Source organism: Strongylocentrotus purpuratus, unplaced genomic scaffold (genome assembly GCF_000002235.5).
Source record: "Strongylocentrotus purpuratus isolate Spur 01 unplaced genomic scaffold, Spur_5.0 spur5_scaffold_12, whole genome shotgun sequence".
Lineage (NCBI taxonomy): Eukaryota > Metazoa > Echinodermata > Echinoidea > Camarodonta > Strongylocentrotidae > Strongylocentrotus > Strongylocentrotus purpuratus.
In genome coordinates this window covers 24,788,798-24,794,797 of record NW_022145597.1, presented here as the reverse complement: position 1 = coordinate 24,794,797, position 6,000 = coordinate 24,788,798, and positions in this window count along the sequence as shown.

Genomic DNA, 6,000 nt, shown 5'->3' with positions numbered 1-6,000 from the left:
TATAACCCACTTCAAACATACATTGTATACATGTAGACTGGTAGTCCTTAAACTAGGTGATCTGTACAAGCAACATAATACACTGTATTTGAAGGAGTTAAACTAGAAGTGGTTTCAGTCTTCATTCTCAGTTGGGACATGTATGATGTAACAATGATGTAACAAGTTTTACATACTCTATACTATACCATAAAACTATATCTTGCCTCACGATCTAAGGCCAATTAATAGTGCTTTCTTTGTTCTTCGATGTTGATTGAATAATAGAAACTTATGGAACATTGTGAATTATCCAGATCATATCTTTATGAGAGCCATCAAAATGTGTTACCTTTGCCATATTGAGATGGGTATCTTTGCATATCTTCTCTACATAATCATGAACTCTCATACTTATGATTGTGTACATGTGTATTGCTCCAAGATAGAACCATGCTAAGAAAGATAGACTTCATGAACATGTACCTTGTAAAGATGATAGCAATAACTCCACATGGAGTGCCTTTCTAGTGATGTTTGAATAAATTGTGTAGAAGGTACTTGTAAGCACCTTATAAAATATCGCTACTCTTGGGAATACATTCATTAGGTGTTTGGTGTTAGTGTTAAGAATCGATGAATGGCAAATGCATTAGATTTAGTGAAAAGATAATTTTTTACACCAGACACCAAACCCTGATATATACTTGTATAATACAATACAAATTCCATGTGATTACCTAATCATTAACACCGGTGTACCAGTACTTAGGTGTAATAGATGATATCAGTGTCAAATACTACACCATTATCCATATTCTGCTATTTCAGTTCATTCCAGCCCTGTACCTAAGATCATGTTTAACAAAGGAAATCTTGAACCTCAAACCAATTTTCTTTGTTAAAGGTAAAGACCAGTATTGGAAACGCCCCAATTTCAAAAAATTGAAATGGAAGCTCTTATTACCAATCATGTGAAAGAATATGTTTTGACTACTACATGATGATAACAATTTTGCCGGGAAACTCCCTACTAATTTCCTTTCTTAAACCCGATTTTGAACAAAAGCTGAAGCATCATCTTTAAAGTTTACACATCACTAAAACATGTTTTGCAATCAATGTAAGGGGGTTCCATGAGTGGCAATTAAACTCAGAGAATGGCAGGTAATTCCCTTTTACGCAGATCTCTATACTTTCTAGCTGTACACAAGTATCTTTTTTAATTGAATATTGGCCCTTGAGTCGAGTAGATCCTGCCCTTTAATATAAAAATTAGATGTGCTGTATGCAGTCTATGTCCATTTTTGAAATGCTTGTTATGCTATGTTATAATCCAATATGAGATAAATTATGCTGCTTTTGTGTTTGGTTGCAGTTGAGACTAGCACATTTCCGTCATTGGACCAATTGATAAACGTGCTTAGAATAGTAAATTCTAACTCTTTTGTGCCCCTTCTTTAAAGATAAAGTTGAGTTCTGGTCATGTGATTGCTTTGTGAGAGAAACGGTGTAGAATCAATCTGAAAAAGTTGATCATGTAGCATAATAAGTATTGGTGTGTTCTGGAGTCATCAAAATGATAAGAAATTTGGCCCAGTTTTCGTAAAGTAACAAGCACCGTACACAGAAAGATGTACATGGGACTACACAAACATGTGGCATAAAAATTGGGCCTCATTTTTAAGCTGTTGTCATATATAGAATATGAAGGCATTTGAAGAGCCATGCTTTTCAGGGAGCATTTCTTTGATGTTCTTCCACACTTGCATATTAACAATGATAACACTCACAAATTATTTTTCACCTCTCCCCAGAACTCAACCGTCTCTTTAAACACGTCTTATATAAATCATATATCACATCTTATTTAAATGTTTCTCTTTGTTTTGCTATTATATTATGCACAAGGAAAAAACAGTTTGAAAAGTGAGTGCCCTTACTAATCACTGTTACATGCTTTATAAATATTTCCTAATTTTCTCCATTTCCCCGATCAAAATTGGAAATTGATTATTGCTTTATCGTTATTCATTACCGGTATCTATAATTTTGAAATGATTTGTTCAATATCTGCTTCTCTGTAACAATTTACAGGCAGTCGTAGTAAAACGTCATACTTCTACATGTACACATAGAATTTCCTTATTGATTTACGACTCCTTTCCCCTTTCTCCTTTTCATCTGAGTATTGCTGTTGAGAGAAATATTTTACCCTTTTTTTTCTTCTTCTGGTCATTATGCTACATGTACCCATTACATGATGTTGCCTTAAAGCATTTTGAAAATTTATGTTTACATACTGTTAACATACCATGTCTTCGATCAAGCTCACACTTGGATTGTCTTTTTCTTTACCATTAATAATAACATTTTCTTCTCTTAGCCTTGAAAGTTGAAAGCCACATGACAATTAAAAAGTTCAAGGTAGCCTGTCTGGTAGAACATTCCTAATTTCCCCTTTTAATGTACTGTTCTCCCGTTTGAAAATTCCTACTGGGGTGACAAATACACAGAGATCTGTAAATACGAACACTAAGAATTTTTTTATTTTTATTAAAAGAGCAAGTGTTTGAGGTTTAATGTACCGTACGAAAAATTCATATTAGAGTGACGGTTGGACATGTGAAATTAAACACTCAAATTCTATTTCTTGAAAATGCAGCTGTTTCAGGTTTTTTTTCATCCTCATATCCGATAATGATAAAATTAACTAAACACTGATTTTATAATGCATAAAACATAGACATAATTCCATGTCTCTATGTGCTTTACATAAAAGAATACAGAAGGAGTTGAAATGGTGCGCTGGATTCATAATTGTGAGATCTTACAAAGTTTTAAATAGGTTTGTTTTCAAATTACTCCTGGAATTTTTGTATTTTTTAAATATTTTTATTCCGGCAAGTTATTCCATAAGACAGTGGTTGCATATGGAAATAACGTTTCACAAAAAGATTTTGTAATTTTGTCAAAAAAGGAAATGTTCAACTTAATCTAGAATTTGTAAACTTTTACAGACACTCTACATATGTTAGCTCCAAACAATACTCAAGTCTGTAATAATAACAATAATAATAATATGATCAGGCGCGTACGCAGGATTTTTTCAAGGGGGGGGTTTCAACATTTATAAATCGGGCCGAAAATTTCACAACGACTCAGTCAGCCGCTGAAAAAGCGGGGGGGGGGGGGGGGGGGGGGGGGGGGGGGGGGGGGAAGAGGACACATTTTTTTTTTTTTTTTGGTCTTGAAATTTGAAAAATTGTGCTCCGTTGGGGGGGGGGGGGTGGTAAGGTCAGCTTTTTAGGTCAACCATGGGAATATTTTTTTTTTTTTTTTTTTTTTTTTTTTTTTTTTAATAAAAAAAACATTTAAAAAAAAAATTCGAAAAGGGGGGGAGGGGGGGTTTACACACAAAAAATTACCAAAGGGGGGGTTTAACCCCTCAACCCCCCCCCCCCTGTGTACGCCCCTGTATATGATATAATAATATGTTCATTTATAAAGTGCTCTCATGCAATAGGTATCACATCTACCTGTGGCACACATGTCAATTCCTGGTGTTTCATTGCCCTTTTTAAGCTTGTATATTATAAGAGGAACTAGCACAAACACCCTTGGTAGATTATATGTATAGAATCAATAAGCATTTCGGAATGACAGAAAATGAAATTGATTTGAAACGTACATTCATCTTACATTCCAAGCAGCCTTCCCAGAATCGTTTCAAGCGAAGAAAACAAGAGGTTAACAAGGAAAATCGTCAAGGGAATTAGCCTTTTATAGAACCTAAGTTCATTCAATTTGCCCCATTGTGCGTATTTGGCAGCGACCTTTCCGTGACGTTGAGTCTTTTGTCACTAAACAAAGGTAATCTAGCTTATTGATGCGCAGTGGGGAAATTAATTAGAAATTTGATTTCTCCTGTACTGCAAGCAAAATCAATGCAGCCAATTTTTCTGATTACATGTAGTGTACCAGTATGTGTGTTTCTTATCCATCATTTTTCCCTCCAAAAGTAAAACATATTGTAGTTAGTGCATCAACATGTACTCTTTTGGCTTGAAAATTGTTTGAAAATGTCTTAATTTCCACAACACAAACAACAACCACTATTAAATAAAAAAGCAAAACAGATAATATATATTAAATTAAAATTTGCATCACTGGGTTTACATGGTATATCATCTTTCAGCATCATAGATACAACTGAAAACATATTCACAGAGAACGACATGTGTGAAAATGATAGCTCCGTAACTTTTCAATGCAAATTTATTACGTGAAGACCAGTATTGCTCACATCTATATCTGTGATCTCTTTTCCATACCTCATTTCTATAAGATCTTGCCACTTTGAAATGATATGTCGACCTCCACTATTGAAAGGATATGTATGGAGGAAATATTTCAGTGTAAGGGATTTGATTACATTTTAGTGTAGCATGTTTTTTCATGGGTCTAATCTGGAGTTGAATCTGGAGTCTAATCTGGAGTTACATGAAACTACATGTGTACATGTAGTATTCTGTAGACTATTTCAATTTTCATATTTTTGTAGGGTGTTATTCTTTTATTCTCTTTTGATATTAAAGATCTCTCCATCTTCTATGATTTTAGAAAACCTTGAGACTCTAAAATGAGATCGTAGAATTATTGATCAAGGTGGCTATGTTGGTCTATATATTGTGTTCAGTTTTCTTTACCTCTGTATTCTATAGTAATATACTTAGAACGCAGCCAGCATTTCATCGATTTAAGAAATGGTGTGCGAGATTTCAGGTTTTATGTCTCTTTAAATGGATATGTAACAAAAAAAATCTAAATTGCTTTGATAAAAGTTATAAATACGGTATTGTAAACCCCTCATGAAAGGAAAACCTCATCCTCTGCATTTTCAATACACAATGTATATCATTCTTTCACAGCCAGAAGGTCGATAAACTTGATGTAAAATGATACAAGTTGCTCCCTTCCTGCTTCCAACTGACAATACATGTTTTCCAACCTCTCTATTCATGCATTTTTTTTCCAAATGGAAGACTCTCATTGCACCCAGCTGAAAAAATAGAAACTGGTCTCGCTAGTTAATGCAGTTGCCTGCCCTTTGGGAATTTATTAAGAGAAAAGCATTGCCATACAAATGCCAAGAAGGCTCATCATCTTGGCTTTATCTCTTAACCCTATTTAGCCCGGGGGGGGGCTTGAGAAGCCCCCCCTCGACATTTTTCGCGATAATTTTTTAACGCAAGAAAATCTTGCACTGAAATTTTGTGACTTTTTTCTTTCGAGTCTTGCGCAACTTTTGAAAGAAATTTTTCGAAAATCGGACCTACCATTACAAAGTCACGTGTCCTTTTGTCTTCGCATGTCAACCCGAAAATCGCTCATTTTTGTGATTTGTGTACAAAACATATGGAAATCTCATTTTTCAAATAAAGAGGTAAAACATTGGTTATTTGGTCTTGTTTAGATTTTAGGTGTTTATTTTGGGGTCAAAATAGTTGAATTATAGTTGGAAATGAAATAAAACAACAAAAACAATAAAATACATAAGTTAAAAAAACAAGGAAATACATAAGAAATTATCAAAACAATAGATAACATAAGGAATAACCCTGGTTTTTCAAATTTTTGTGTTGTATTATTATTCCAAATGGTCTAACAAATATATGTAGTGAGAAAGAATGCTTAAATATGAATAATGTCTGATTTATGGGCAAAAATGTGAATTTAATGACCTTATTTGCATAAATTACCATAAATATGCAAATGAGTGAATTTTTCAAAAAAATTGAAATTACCATAGTATTCTATACACTTCACTTGACATGTATGCAAATTTTCGCGGCGATCGGGCGTTTCACGGCCGAGATCACAGGGGGGGGCCTGAGAAGCCCCCCCCTGGGCTATGCAGTTTCAAAATAGCCCGGGCTAAATAGGGTTAATGCCATTGAAAAAGCCGAAGTCGAGGATGAACATTATGGCATACTTAACAAAGAAAATAGCGCTGTCCTT